The sequence below is a fragment of the Periplaneta americana genome, chromosome 11 (assembly GCF_040183065.1).
Source record: "Periplaneta americana isolate PAMFEO1 chromosome 11, P.americana_PAMFEO1_priV1, whole genome shotgun sequence".
NCBI classification, from domain to species: Eukaryota; Metazoa; Arthropoda; class Insecta; order Blattodea; family Blattidae; genus Periplaneta; species Periplaneta americana.
The window spans coordinates 131,945,156-131,962,209 of NC_091127.1; the positions used below are offsets into that span (position 1 = coordinate 131,945,156).

The window sequence follows — 17,054 nt, forward strand, 5'->3', positions numbered from 1 at the left end:
ACCTGTTGGAAATGACTGCTCTAGAGTCTAAAGGAACACGCCGTGTATGTAGACGTTTCGCCGCAGAGCTTTGCCCTTGGTGCACCATGGGAGATGGCCTTCAGCACACTAGTGTGATGATTATGTCAATCAGTGAATTTCAGCAGGGTCAAATGGAAGTACCCCGTAAAAACTTAAGCATCGGCTTCGTCCACCAAAAATTCCACTGTCCACACATGTGGAGTAATGGGTAACTCGTTTGGCCGAGAAACCAGGTGGCCCGGGTTCGATTCCCGGTCGGGGCAAGTTCAGGTTTTTTCCAGGGTTTTCCCTCAACCCAATGTGACCAAATGCTGGGTAACTTTCGGTGCTGTTTCCCGGTCTCATAACACCGGCATCATTACCTTCAACTCATTCAGACGCTAAATAACCTAAGATGTTGATAAAGCGAGGTAAAATACCTACTTAAAGTAAGAAAATCCACATGGACCCACCGTCATTCGAACCCGCGTCACTGAGACTATAGTCCGCCAAGATTTCAAATTTTGCTACAATACAATAGTGTTTGTACTTATACTTCATGAGTTGTCGTGCATCGTTGAGCTAACCGGTCGTCGACTTTCGAAGTTAAATCACCGACAAAATAAATTTAAAACGTACAAGCAAAATTATATATAGCATGTTATAAGAATGAGAATAGGTTATTTAGTTTAGGATCTACAAATGTGTTCATTATTGATCGAGGGAGAAAATATGACTAAAATTACCTTCAGAAACTTTTCAGAAACTGCAATAACTTTTTCCCTTAAAACAGACTATCCGATTAGGAATAATTATAATTATTATGGATATTTATTATTATTATTATTATTATCATTATTATTATTATTATTATTATTATTATTTAAGGGTGTTTGAGAATAAGGTGCATAGGAAAATATTTGGGGCTAAGAGGGATGATGTTACAGGAGAATGGAGAAAGTTGCTGTATTCTTCACATGACATAATTAGGAACATTAAATCCAGACGTTTGAGATGGGTAGGGCATGTAGCACGTATGGGCGAATCCAGATGCATATAGATTGTTAGTTGAGAGGCCGGAGGAAAAAAGACCTTTAGGGAGGCCGAGACGTAGATTGGACGATAATATTAAAATGGATTTGAGAGGTGGGATATGATGATAGAGAATGGACTAATCTTGCTCAGGATAGGGACCAATGGCGGGCTTATGTGAGGGCAGCAATGAACCTCCGGGTTCCTTAAAAGCCAGTAAGTAAGTAGTAGTAGTAGTAGTAGTAGTAGTAGTAGTAGTAGTAGTAGTAGTAGTAGTAGTAGTAGTAGCAGCAGTACTAGTAGTAGTAGTAGCAGCAGCAGTAGTAGTACTAGTAGTAGTAGCAGTAGTAGTAGTAGTAGTAGTAGTAGTAGTAGTAGTAGTAGTAGTAGTAGTAGTAGTAGTAGTAGTAGTAGTAGTATTACATATCTTTAACATCATCATTTCTGAATTTTCGCTGTAATTTGAATTCATTACAGGTACACACAATTAACTTCATTTTATGTTCATACTGGTACGATTGAATAATTAAAAAGAATAATGATGTCACCAGTTAAGAGAAGCGACTAGAAGCATTTGAAATGTGGATATGGAGAAGAATGGATTTTGTGAAATGAACAGACAGAATAAGAAATAAAGCTGTGTTGCAAAGAGTGGGTGAAGAAAGAATAATGTTGAAAGAAAGGAACTGGGTATGTCACTGCCTGAGAAGAAACTGCATACTGAAGTATGTAGCGGAAGGAATGGTGTACGGGAAAAGTGTTTAGAGCAGAAGATATCAGATGATAGACGACATTATGATATATTAATCATATGCCGAGACTAAGAGGAAGGTAGAAAATAAGAAAGATTAGGGAATGCTGGGTTTGCAGTAAAAGATCTGTCCTTGGGCAGAACAATATATATATATATATATTTATTTATTTATTTATTTATTTATTTATTTAATGGGTTATTTAGGGACATCTTGACACGCTAAGAAGAAATATTAATTTTGTTACAAATTAATGTAAATTTTATTCCAATTTTCCCCATAATGTAGCCTATATATATATATATATATATATATATATATATATATACAGGGTGTATCTAAATTGGTGTCAAATATTTCGGGGACGTGTTCCTAACATCAAAACAACTTAAAAAGTTAATAAGAACATGGGTCTGAAAACCATCCGTTAAGGAGTTATTAAAGGATTTTGTCTCTTCATTGACCGCTGATTGTTTGATGGTTTTTTGTTTGTTTGTATTTTGTAGAGCGAAGAAATCAGAAGAAAATTTATTCTGTGAGTGAACAGAACGAAATGATTCGCATCATTTAATTGAAGATGTGCTTCTGGACGTCATCCAACGAATATGTTTTAACACGATGCTGCTCCAGCTCATTTCAGTCTGATAGTTCGTAATTTTTTTAATGATCGATTTCCCCAAAGATGTATTGGTCGAAGGTGATTCATTGCATGGCCTGCTCGATCGCCTGATTTGAATCCAATGGATTTCTTCGTCTGGGGACATTAAAGTCCCTGGTTTGTGCGACTCCTGTACTTAATGTTGATATTCTGAGAGCGTATCCAAATGGATTTCACGAAATAAGAAACACTCCAGGAATTTTCAACAGAGTACACCAGAGCATGTAACGCAGGTTTAGGGGATACATCGAAGTAGGAGGAAGCCACTCCAAGCAATTTTTGTAACATTAAATTTTGTCTTGTAACTCTGAAATAAATTATTTTGAGACCAATGTTCATATGAACTTTTTGTAATGTTTTAGTGTTAGGAACATATCCTCGAAATATTTGACACCAATATATATATATATATATATATATATATATATGTTTTCCGTACATTTCATATATCTGGTGTGAGTATGATAATTTTATATCACTGTACTTCAAAAATACAAATTGATGCCGAAGTGTCGAGTCCTCCCACAATGGGGGAGATTTCGACATAGTGTGACAAATATAGGAAACACTTTAAAACACAACATTTACAACACAAACTTTGCTCCTGAATAATAGCTTAATATTTTAACACTCTTACTCGCGTTGGACAAATGTGAATTTTTCAACTGTTTCATTTTCCACACATGCATTTTGAAACCATATAAGGCATTTTCCAACACACTGAACACGAAGTTTTCTAGCATTGTCATTGTAGTAATACCCACTACACGCGATACAATAGCTTTTTTTTTTAGATTTTTTTAACTAGTTCTCTCCAGCTACAAGCTGAGCAACATGGCTTCCTTCTGTGGAAAAGCTTTACCATCGTTGTGTGAGATAAAATCCTTAGCATGGTTTCCTCAGGAAGTTAAGCGTAGATTTATGCCACGCAAAATAAACCTGTCGCTGATAGAGGACTCAGGGAAAAATTTGTTCGTCATTTCGCGTCCACGTTCATTTTCGTCACTGAAAGAACTTTGCAATTAAAAGCTTAGTTTTATGAATCACTACTACTGCTACTATTGCCGTTAACACTACTTACTAATGCTACTATTTCCGTTAATACTACTTACTACAGCTACTATTTCCGTTAATACTACTTACTAAAGCTAATATTTCCGGTAATACTACTTACTACTGCTACTATTTCCGTTAATACTACTTACTGCTGCTACTATTTCCGTTAATACTACTTACTACTGCTACTATTTCCGTTAATATTACTTACTACTGCTACTATTTCCGTTAATACTACTTACTAATGCTACTATTTCCGTTCATACTACTTACTACTGCTATTATTTCCGTTAATATTACTTACTACTGCTACTATTTCCGTTCATACTACTTAGTACTGCTATTATTTCCGTTAATACTACTTACTGCTACTATTTCCGTTAATACTACTTACTACTGTTACTATTTCCGTTAATACTACTTACTACTGTTACTATTTCCGTTAATACTACTTACTACTGCTACTATTACCGTTAATACTACTTACTACTGTTACTATTTCCGTTAATACTACTTACTACTGTTACTATTTCCGTTACTACCACTTAATACTACTTCAACTGCCGTTAATACTACTATTGCTGCTGCTACTACTTCTAGGACACCGGTGTATCACAGTAGATTATAAGGTAAATGACAAGATGCTTTGTGGTTACATCTTCCTCTCAGAGTTCCAACGACGCTAGATAACGTCGCGATTACTAACATATTTACAAGAATAATAATAAAAATTAGAATATCCTGCGGAATCCTACAAGGTAAAGCCCTCCTGTGACGACAGTTACGGGAAAATGTAATTGTTTATTCGTTTACTGGATAGTAAAATTGTAATTTTTTAAGAAAGGAACAAAGTATTAATTTATAAATCATAAATAATTTATGTGCACAATGTGACTCAGGACATAATATTTCTGGTCAAAGAAACCCTGCAGCTCTTCTCGGTAGAGAACAGAGGCTTATATGTCTTCTTCCAATAACAACTAGGGTTGAGTTCTTTGTCTCATATTTGTCTTATGCGTCTTAAATGGTGCTTGATGATTTTAAAATTGATGACAACGTCGGCAAAAATGATTATTACGGATTTCCGTCTTTGGATAAACACAAATTAAACTGAATCAAATTAAGTTATTTTATTTCAGTCTGATGAGAAATATAAGAGATCTTCATGTCAATGGGGAAAGAGGGAGAGTTAAATAATGAGGAAATTTATATCTTTCAGGTTAATCAGGAAACTTTTCAAACATGCTTAAACATGGTTTAAATAAAAATAAAATTGCGAATTCATTCTGATAGAACGGAATTTGAAGCAACAACTTTTTTTTTGCAACATTCGTTTTGAATTATGTCATATCACAGATATGCAAACCGTTCTTGTGTTGAGTTACTGAAATATTCCCTCATACTTATTCCTGATCATTTTTCCCCAGGTGAGAACTTGTCTTTTCCGTGTTTATGAATCCAATAGAGAATTGTCCAACATCCTACGAAGATTTATAACAGTAAATGGCTCGGGGTATGAACTCTGTAATTTGTCTTCTTGCCGGAAGCTGTTGGAACATTTCAAGAGAAAGGTTCCATGATAGAAACGTTTTGTAGAAGAATAACTGCAGAACACAACCTAAATTTTGTTGTGATTTTACAGGCAGTCCAGAAAGTTAGTGAAAATTTCTTATACAGAACAAAAAGTACGAAAAAATTACGAAACATCTGCAGTTGAGTTATTCGAGAACAAGCGGAAATAAAGAGTTTTTCTTTATTGTCCTTCTAATATTGAAGAATTTAAATCACCACTAATGCAGGAAGTCCAGTACATGTTCTATAATTTCCTTCTTAATGACGTAAAGACGTTTGAACATAGGTTAGTAATATATGAGGAATAAAACGGTGATCTTATTTTAATTGCTTTAAAAAAATATGTAAGAATAAACTCTTTTCTTTATAATAAAATGGATGACGCATCATTTAATCGAACGACAAGAGTGTCGGCTTCCTACGCTCTGATTACCAGAGTTCGAATTCCGGTAAGTCCAACTGGAATTTGTGATGTACAAAGACGTGTTTGGTGGTAGGTTTTCGCGGTTAATCCCGTTTCCCCTGCCGAAATTCCACTATTGTTTCATTAATCATCATACGGTATTACCTAGTTCGCCCCCTATGATGCACCAAGTGCAACCACCTTCATAACGGCAGAAAGAACTATAAGCTTCGACGAGTCGCCCACTAGATAGGAACACTTGGGTGAATGACGTAAGTGCCCAACATTATTTTAAAAAATAATATGTTATTAGCCGCCACGGTAGTCTAATGGACTTACTAGGACTGATCAAGAAAGACTAATTTTTTTTCACAGAAGTTTATTACACAACTTCAATCTGTACATAATCTTTTGAAAGTAGTCCCCTTCTGCTTGAATCTACTTGTTATAGTGTTTCTTACAGTCCTCAAACACATCATTGTACAGAGCACATCTAGGTCAGAAAGCATGGGTAGACATAACGGCTCGGTTAGAAAAGCCAACGTGCTATGGTAGGAACGATCATGATTTTAAAATCAAATGTAGGAAACAGAAAACGGATGTAGGTAAATTCTCATTTTTAAATATAACTATAAATGATTGGAATGACCTACCTGCAGCGGTCTTTGAGGGCTGTCCTTCCCCAAGGAGATTCAAGAATAACTTAAAAAGTTGTGTATAAAGTGTAAATTAAAATTAAGGTGGCATTTAACATTTAATGTTTTAAGGTGACATGTATTTATATAGCCTGACGAGTTACTCCCTTGGTTTGAATTGTAAATTATTTAAAAATAGCGTGTAAGAGGGCCTTAGACTAGAAATGTTTAGCTTAAATGTAGTTCTCTTTATAAGTATGCATAAGGGTGTAATTATTTGTCTTATTTGAACTGTTGTATCAGTGAAGCGAGGTGAGTGAGTGAAGTTATGGTTTTACAGTGCAGTGAATAGTTCCGACCAGTGATAATTTACAGCGTCACTGAAATGTATTCTATAGTGTCAGTGAAATGTGTTACAGAGTGTCAGTGAAATGTGTCCTAAAGTGTCAGTGAAATGCGTCATAGTGCCACTACAGTGAGTGAGATGAGAGTAAAGTGAAATACTATTGAAACTTATGTAGGGCCTATACATATGTAGGTTGTATTGTAAAATTAGGTTATTTTATGCTTTATTATTGATTGTAATTATTGTGTTAAATTGTATTGTGTATATAATTGTATTGTGTATTGTAATTTTATTGTGTATTGTTTATATTATGTATACCACTGCCACCGGGTGCTTGCCCACTTGCAGTGTAAATAAATACATATATACATGATGCAGGTCAATCTTTGTCAGGTCCTTGAGAATCGCCTCACATTTCTTGAGCACTGCTTCAGAGTTCTCAAATCAAATGCCCCGGAGCTTTGCCTTTAGTGATGGGAATAACAAAGTTACAGAAAGCGAGATCAGGACTGTAAGTCGGATGCGGTACACAGGTAATGTTAAAGTTGCATGATTTGATTCGTGATGTGAGGTCGTGCGTTGTCATGATGCAGTCTCCGCCCATCTCGAAGAAGTTGTAGTCTTTTATTTGCAACGTGCTTCCTCGATGTCGCCAATACTGATGTGTAGTATGCTCCTGTAACAACAGTGTGTGTGTGGGAACTGCTTCCTGGTAAATCATTCATTTACAATCAAAAAACCTGATCACCATCACCTTCCCTACAGATTGAACAACTATCGCCTTTTTTAAGTGTTGACGTACCTGACGATTTCCACCAGAGTTGAACGATAGAGAAAGCAAGACTAAAGCGCCCGCAAAGCCGAAAACCCGTACGACAGTATTGCCCACATCATTGACTGCTTGTCAAATGTTCAAGACATAGAGACTTCGGGAGTGACCAATTCTCGAACGTCACGGAGCCTTGAATCGTCACAGTTGTTTATACCAGACTGAACTTTTATCTGTTTTGGCAACCGTTAGATATGTATAAATAATAAAATAGCCTATTTGAAACAATTTTCTCTACGTTTCTGTGTATAATAATTCGTTTTCAAATGTTTATTTAATTACTAGGCTCTTATTAAAAGGCTAGGATTTTTTTTGTATGTTTGAGATCAAGTGTACCATATCAAGTAAAAAAATATTAACGCTTTATTTAACGTTATGTTTTATGTTTCTTAGAAATGCAAATTTATTTGACAATTTTTTTCTACTTATATAACCATAGGTAATATCTGATAATAGGACCAGAACATTTTGATAACTATGATACTGTTTTGTTTTGTCTTTTTGTGTCAAACATCTCTAATGTTATTTATTTCAATGATGTATTTTATTCAAAGTTACAAAATCTTTCCGCGCCGACCAAATGAATCCTCTAGATTCAAAACCCCCTAAAGACCATTTTGTTCGTAATTGAGTTATGCCTACATATTGCTTGCTAAGAATGAATTCTAATGATTTATATAGTTTGAATTAAAAGAGCCATTAAATTTAAAGCAAGAGGTTTGTTAAAAGTCACTGTTACGTTGAAAATTCCCTCTATTTGGAACCAGTTTCTATCAAAATCCTTCAATTTGTGAAAGTAGATATAGAGGATTTTGAATCTATAGGATTCAAATGCTATTTCGAGAATGATGAGCAAGACTCGAAGCGCACGAAAGTTACGAGACGAGACGAGACTCGAAAGACAAGTGCAACGAACACAGCGAGCGAGATCGGCAGTTAGTAGGCCACACTATGCTAGCTTCTTTCCTTCAGGATCATAATTATGCCACCATGATTCATCACCGGCGATAACTCATTCCATAAATATGAGACGATTCTCAAGGACCTGACAAAGAATGGCCTGCATCATGTGTTCGTGGACTGGAAGAAACGCTGTAACAAGGGCATTCAAGTAGAAGGAGACTACTTTGAAAAAGTTCATGTAAACATTGAAGTAGAGTAATAAACATCTGTGAAAAAAAATGTCTCAGTCTTTCTTGAGTATCCCTCGTATAATCTTGTGGATCTATGTTCGATCTCTAGCGTACCACAGAATCATAACTTGTATTAGACAAACCCGTGGCCCAGGTAACATAGAGGTTTTCTCCAGGAGTTCTTTTTCTCCTGTGACATCCCAACAAATTTCCAACTTCATCTCATCGAGGGTGTAGCGTAGGCCAGCCTCCTAAAGCGCACCTTGGCCAACGTGTCAACTAAGGTATTTTTAAACTTAGTTCAAAGTAATACGTGAAAATATTACATATCTTTGGTCGGCGGGAAAAGACACATTAGCCATAAAAATCATTTTTTTCAGGACAGATTTTCTTTTTAATTTACTCTTAACTGAATACAAGTATAATAATGAGATTCATGTATGTTGGCTAAAGTAAGACCCTTTTCAAGTTAAAATACAAGAAATGTTATATAAAAATTAGAAAAAATACTACACTTACGTGATTAGGTACAACAGAAAAATCGGCTTTTTTACTTATGTGCCTTTTCTCGCCCACCAAAGAAATATATTTGTCATTCCTAAGTGATATTGTCTTAAAATTTGTGTAATCAAGAAGTATAAAAGAAATGCACTCAATTTCCTTTCACCCTGTACTTGTTCATACGGGGGAAAAAATAGGAAGCCGAGTTAAAATTCGGTTATACCACTCTTACACTCACACATAGAGTCGGTTTGGTTTTTACTATCACATTTCACCTTTGGGCCCGTGCTACGGGAAACGCTCGTTTTACATCATTTCAACGAGCAAAAATAATGAACGTTAAAGACAGGCGACCACGCCCACAAAGTGTTTTATTAAAATGTTATGCCTCAATATTAATAATTTCTGCACAGTTTGTTGGACTATTGACACTGCAACTGCACGAATTGGTCGCTTCCCTGCCGGAATGCTGTAATTAATTGCCAGAGAGCAACCTTTCATGTCCGCTGGATATAATTACGGATATCATTATTGTTGCTAACAAAATTACACGTACCAGTTTGAACGCGGCGATATGTAGCCTACTTTATTCCATATGATTACAGGCTCAGCACAAGCTCAGCCAGCTGACGACTTCTCACGAAAGGAGTCGTGGTTCGATCCTAGCATGTCGTGCGAGATCTGTGGTAGGTACAGTGGCTGTTGATGGGCTGTGCTCGAAAACTTTGATTCCCACTGCTTGTCATTCTACTATTTAATATCATTCTAAAGCAATAAGCACATCGATATTAAGTAGCCATTACAGATTAAAACTAGAAATTAGTCTGCAGAAGTTTGGTTCGATCCAATCGAGTTAATAATTCTGATTCTTTTCAATAACAATAATTTCAAGAATTAGTCTGCAGCAGATTGATTCGATCAAATTGAGTTAAAATTATCACTATTTTAAATAATAACAACTTCAAGAATTACTTTGCAGAAGATTAGCTCTATGCAATTCAGTTAAAAATTAACGTTATTTTCAATAGTAACAATTTCAAGAATTAGTTTGGAGAAGATTGGCTCTATGCAATTCAAAAGTTCCTTCTTCCTTCTCATATTGCGAGTTCAGAACATTGGTGCAAGAAATATGAAAAAGTTCCTATTTCCTTCTCATATTACGAGTTCAGAACATTGGTGCAAGAAATATGAAAAAGTTCCTTCTTCCTTCTCATATTGCGAGTTCAGAACATTGATGCAAGAAATATGAAAAGTTCCTACTTCCTTCTCATATTACGAGTTCAGAACATTGGTGCAAGAAATATGAAAAAGTTCCTACTTCCTTCTCATGTTACGAGTTCAGAACATTGGTGCAAGAAATATGAAAAGTTCCTACTTCCTTCTCATATTACGAGTTCAGAACATTGGTGCAAGAAATATGAAAAAGTTCCTACTTCCTTCTCATGTTACGAGTTCAGAACATTGGTGCAAGAAATATGAAAAAGTTCCTACTTCCTTCTCATATTGCGAGCTCAGAACATAAGTGCAAAAAATATGCAGAAGTTCCTACTTCCATCTCATAATGAGAGTTCAGAACATTGTTGCAAGAAATATGAAAAAAGTTCCTACTTCCTTCTCATATTACGAGTTCAGAACATTGGTGCAAGAAATATGAAAAAGTTCCTTCTTCCTTCTCATATTACGAGTTCAGAACATTGGTACAAGAAGTATTAAAAAGTTCCTACTTCTTTCTCATATTACGAGTTCAGAACATTGGTGCAAGAAATATCAAAAAGTCCCTTCTTCCTTCTCATATTACGAGTTCAGAACATTGGTGCAAGAAATATGAAAAAGTTCCTACTTCTTTCTCACACTGCGAGTTGAGAACATTGGTGCAAGAAATATGGAATATTCCTTCTTACTTCTCATACTACAAGTTCACAACATTGGTGCAAAAAATTATGACGAAATGTCTTTTTCCTTCTCATACTGCGAGTTCAGGAAATTGGGGCAGGAAGTTTCTTTTTCCTTCTCATATTTCCTTCCCATGAGATTATTAGCGGCTGCCATTGCTAATAGCTCTATTTTGAAGCCACAATGTTACCTATGTGTGCATGTCACCACATTTACGTCCGTTATACTTAATAGCAAAAGAGAAAAAGTGTGGATCCGCAATGAGAAGTTTAATCTACATCTATATCTTGAATCTCGTAACAAAATCTTTCAATTCTTTGACTTTCTCTAGTGCGGAAAGTACTATAAGGACTTTGGTACAATAGGAGAAGTTTAAGTCCATTATATTGAAAACTGTATTGCTCAATTTTTGTAAATAATGGACTAAATTTATATGACGATCTTCCATTTTTCAATCAAGTTACTATATCCTGAAGTTTTATTTCTACATATTGTATGTCCTCAGTTCGTATAAGTCTTCTGAATTGTTTATTTTACTGCTGTAAAGAGCCCTATCGTGAGGAATAAAATAATGAAATGCATTTAATTCCGTGTTGCCTGGGAGAAGATATCTCTGATTAGAAAACGCTATCCTACCGGTATGAGGTTCTACGTCGGGCCAGCATGTAAAATAAATAGCCGCTTTAAAACTTCAAAGGAATGCTAATAGGACGGATAAATAATTAATAAACAATTTGAGACTGCAAGACACTTCAAAATTGCCACCTGAAAATTGAGGTGTGTACACTACACAGAACATTAACTAAAACAAGAATTAACAAAAATGAAATGTAATAAAATAGTGCCATAATTTGTGAAAGCATTAGGAACAAAAACGAAACAAAGATATGAATCGTTACGCAATAATTTGGGAGGGGGATACTACAGCAAAATAAGTCGCGCAATCTCGCATTTCCAGTAGTTTCTACATTAAATAGACAACAAATGAGACAGCTGTAATTCCATCAATTATTGGATAATTAGTCATTATTATTGTCTCACTTTAGGTCCACTAGTACTGAGTTTTTACAAAAATTACTCAAGCAGTCAATTTTCGGTTTTCTGTACGAAAATACTCCTGAGGTACTTACGAAGTTGGTAGTAAAATGTTTTTTGGTTCTACTTCTTTTTTGAGATCCAGGAGCAATTTATATATTAGACTTGCTTCATATGTCAGTATTGTATCTCTTTTCACAAATTAATCTTTTCCTCAAAACTACATTTTTTATGTTTAAAATACTCCATGAGCATGCAGTGTTAACGAAAGTCAATGAAAATATTTGTAAACGTCCATGCATATATTATACGAGATCTAACGTTGAGAAATGTTAATTATCTTGAGAATTAGCAGCTAAAAATTGAGGCGCTAGGTACAATAACAGCTTAAGCTGAAAACCCATTTTTGAGAAAACACGGAATTTTGTGATGAGAACCTGTTGTCTTTAAATTTCGTTTAAAGTCCTGTCAATCAAGGTCCTTGTAAGTTAACTAAATCTACGACAAGGTGCATCCGACATTAATTTAGTTACGAAGAAATCTATTTCGAAGAAGCATATCGTAAATTATCACACAATTTCCTCCCTTCTCCCTGAAATTTTTGACCGCAAATCACAAAGAGGGAAATTACGATGGTGGGGTTATGTGAGGGGGGCAACGAACCTCCGGGTTCCTTATAAACCATTGGTATGTACTAAGTCTCTTGAAAAATACATAACCTCCGGTGGGGTATGAGCTCATGAACTTCAGATGCAGCCATGGTACCAGAAATGATGCTCTCTAATAAAAGACTTTATATTTGACTTGAAACACTGGGTTGTAGGAAAAAAGTTTCAACATTAACAGGTTTGATTTGACTGAATGCAAAGGTAGGATTATGTAAAGAAGAAAATATATCAAGTGGCATATCTTTATAAAAGTAATTTGTTCTGTATAGTTCTAAAATATCTGAATTCCAGCTACTTTTAATGAAACCTATTTCCATTCCTTAGCAAATCTGCTTCTAAGTCTCTTACAGATTACGAAGAAGGGAGAAAACAAAATAAGAATCATGGGACTTCGAGATTTTTTACCCCCTTCTTTAAGATGACTGTAGCCACGTGTTAATTAAGCATCCAATTCTTTCTTTAATTACTTCCTTGGCTTGGCTCATTATCCCCGGTTTTTCAATCCTCTCTGCTTCTTTTTCAATCATCTACAACCCCCTTAAGAAGGGAGAGAAGAGAAGAATAGAAATAACTAATGAAAAAAAGTATAAAACCTTAGTATTATAGGGCTTCTGCAAAAATTGGAAAGCACTGGTATGCAATTCAAGCAGCAAGGGGGTTGCAGGGTTGAAGGGTGAGGGCAAGCAAGTGCCTTTCAAGAGATTTTGGGATTACGTCGCAGGAGACGGTGGCGGGGTGTGGGAGTGGGGGGTGATACTTAGTAGCGAGGTTCCCACGGCCATGTGGACGCTACCCCCGGGTTCCCACACCGGATTCTGAGACGCCCGGCGTCGACGTCGTCTCTATCATATTCCGCGAGGGGAGCCAAATCTCAAATTCATTAATTAACGCTCCCGCGCTGAAGCCCTGCCTTGCCCTCTCGGTTCATTCCGTACTTAACACAAAGTTTTATCGAACTCGCTGGGGAATTGCGATGTTGTATGAAAGTACAGAATGCAGGTTATGCGAAAAAAAAGTTACAATTTGTAACAAGACTGTGTTAAAGGTGCTTCACAAAATTGGTGAAGGCAAGTATTTTGAAAGTTGTCTAATTATTACAAATTAGTTTAAATTTAGAGCTATTAATACTGCACAGTTATCCAGTTATTATTACAAACTATCGCTTTAAAAACAGTCCAAAATATTGCACAAGTTGCCTAGTACTGTACAGATTATCCAGTAGACCTAATAATTATTATTACAAATCTGTCGGTTTAAATTCACAGTCCTAAATATTGCACAAGTTATCTAATACTGTACAGATTAACCAGTAATAACTATAACAAATCTATTAGTTTAAACTCATAGCCCTAAAATATATTGCACAAGTTGTCTAATACTGTACAGGTTATTCAGTAGGCCTAGTAATTTTTACAAATCTATCAGTTTAAATTTACAGTCCTAAATATTGAACAAGTTATCTAGTGCTATACAAGTTATCCAGTAATAATTATTACAAATCTATCGGTTTAAATTCAGTCCTAAATATTGCACAAGTTATCTAATACTGTACAGGTTAACCAGCAATTTTATAATTATAACCAACCTATCAGTTCAACTTCATAGTCCTAAACTATATTTAACAAGTAATCTAATACTGCAGAGTTTAACCAGTAATAATAAAATTATGCCAAATCTATTAATCTAAATTCATATCCCTAAAATATATTGCACAAATTATCTAATATTGTACAGGTTATACATTAATAATTAATACAAATAAAATTGTAACTAATCTATCAGTTTAAATTCACAGTCCTAAATATTGCACAAGTTATCTAATACTGTACAGATTAACCAGTAATAATAATAACAAATCTATCGTATTTAAACTCGCAGCCCTAAAATATATTGCACAAGTTGTCTAATACTTTACAGGTCATTCAGTAGGTCTAGTAATTTTTACAAATCTACCAGTTTAAATTCACAGTCCTAAATATTGAACAAGTTATCTAGTACTCTACAAGTTATCCAGTAATAATTATTAAAAAATCTATCGGTTTAAATTCACAGTCCTAAATATTGCACAAGTTTTCTAATATTGTACAGGTTAACCAGTAAGTTAATAATATAATTATAACAAACCTATCAATTCAACTTCATAGTCATAAACTATATTGAACAAGTAATCTAATACTGCACAGTTTTACCAGTAATAATAAAATTATACCAAATCTATCAATTTAAATTCATATCCCTAAAATATATTGCACAATTTATCAATTTTATTGCACAGGTTATACAGTAATAATTAATACAAATACAAATTGCAACTAATCTATCAGTTTAAATTCACAGTACTAAAATAAATATTGCACAAGTTATCTAACACTGTACAAGTTATCCAGTAACAATTATTACTAAATTCATTCTGGGGACTTCAAATTATCATAGGGCTAAAATAAGCACAGATTTAAAAAACTGAAACATTACTTTATTATTTATAGTTAAAAACAAAAGTTCCATTTTTAAATGTTCTTTTCGTTCTTAATAGAACCTATTACTCTAGCTGAGAGCCATTAACTACTTTGAGAGATCCGCGTATTATAAATGAATGTTTCTTTACTCAAATGCATCGTATGAATCAACCTGTTTATACTTATTTATTAGTTCAGCTGTTTTCAATCATTATTAAAACTAAAACACAAACGCTGCGAGTTAGATAATTTAAACGACGAAAAGTGTCTACCATTAGTCGTGTTGTGCGTGATGCCTAAAACAATTTATGAACGGCTCGAGTCAGTCAGACACCCTGTACAAAAAACCGCTCTTTCAATTCTCAAAAAGTTTACACTTCAACTACAAATGTTACTTTTTAAGGTATACATAGCCTCTAAAAATATTAGATTTTTTTCAAAATGTTGGTAAATAATGTTTCGTTTCATCTGAAATGTCACTTCTTCTAGTTTTAAAAAGTATATAACTTATATCCATTATCTCAATAATTTCATCATTATTTGGGCATTTATAATATAAGCGCACTATACACTCTATAACTCAAGCCATCTTCAGTGTCTGTTTTCTACTATTCCACATTTTCCGACATTTGTTACCCTTCCGACGGACAAAAAGTTGACTTCCAATTAGGCAAAACACTTCATTGAGGTACCAAATTAAATGTTAAACATGTGGCTATGTTGTAAACTAAAATTATTATCTTTAATCTATTATAATAATTATTTCTTCCAAAAATATACACATTTAGCATATATAATGTAGCATATTTTTTGAATGACTCAAGATAAATACATAATTTTAGTATGTAACATTCTCTACATGTAGGAGACCATTGAGGTGATAATAGTTTGACGCTAGGTTATTAATTTTTGTTTAACTTTCTTTAGGCCCCCAAATTCGATCTTCAAGTTTGAAATATATAAATTGCTTAGTTTACTCCTAAGAATCATAACACCAAAGTTTGAAAAATATCAAGGAAATAATGTGGATTTTTATCCTAAGAATCGATGTATAGGCCTACCTTAAGTACGATGAAAGAGTAATGGAACGGAGAAAAACTCTCTCCGGCGCCGGGATTTGAACCCGGGTTTTCAGCTCTACGTGCTGATGCTTTATCCACTAAGCTTAGTGGATAAAGCATCAGCACGTAGAGCTGAAAACCCGGGTTCAAATCCCGGCGCCGGAGAGAGTTTTTCTCCGTTCCATTACTCTTTCATCGTATGATGACGCAGAATATCTGCATGGAAATATCATATGTACTTCGGTACATTAAAATACTACCTTAAGTAGTTTTATGAAATTAATTCTGCAGATATTGACATAAAATAGATATTTGTATACTGTAATAGCAAAATGTTTCCTATATCCATACTGTTGAATAAATTGACTCGTAGAAAATGAACATGAATAAAATCCGTTCAATTCTATGCACACATATCTGCAAAGAGGCGACAGATAGATATGCTGCATTCTGAAAATCTATGTATCATAATCCAGGATGTTACAAACGTGTATTTTCAGGAACTTAACAAAGTCATCTTTATACAGCATCACAACATTTCTCTTTAAACTTTGTAGAATAAAAATGTAAGAATCTTGAGTTTCTCTATCTGTAAAATATTATTCACTATATTATTTATTAAAAGATGTAATTTTACCTTGTGAAACGAGGCCGCAGATTGAGTGTAGTAAACCTGTGAACAAAATAAAACCATTTTAACACACGTTTTTATTTATCTTTTGGCAGCCGTTTGTTACTGCTGGTGTGGAGGCAATTCTCCTAACTTTCCTACTGCTATATCCGGTGTAAGCGCGATACATTATAATTACATTCAATTCTTAATTGTTTCATATAATTATCAATAAAATAGGTAAGCCAATTTGTTTAATTTATGTACGTTTCATAATCAAAACATTTTTTAATAGATCTCGCATTGTTTGTGATCTATTGTAATTGCTGCTTGTGACTTTTAGTGGGAAACAAATGGTAATTATAACAGTTGAAGGTCAGTGTTTTAATTGGTTTATTTTAAGACGCTTTATCA

General features: G+C 34.5%; 1 long non-coding RNA gene across 1 annotated transcript in view; it reads right to left on the reverse strand.

Moving 5' to 3' along the window:
- The window catches only part of LOC138708636 (uncharacterized), a 594,603-nt gene extending 577,897 nt beyond the window's left edge, over positions 1-16,706 (reverse strand). Inside the window, exon 1 of the long non-coding RNA XR_011334743.1 lies at positions 16,668-16,706. This is a non-coding gene — a long non-coding RNA (uncharacterized lncRNA). The remainder of the gene's footprint in view (positions 1-16,667) is intronic.
- Between the last annotated feature and the right edge of the window lie 348 nt (positions 16,707-17,054).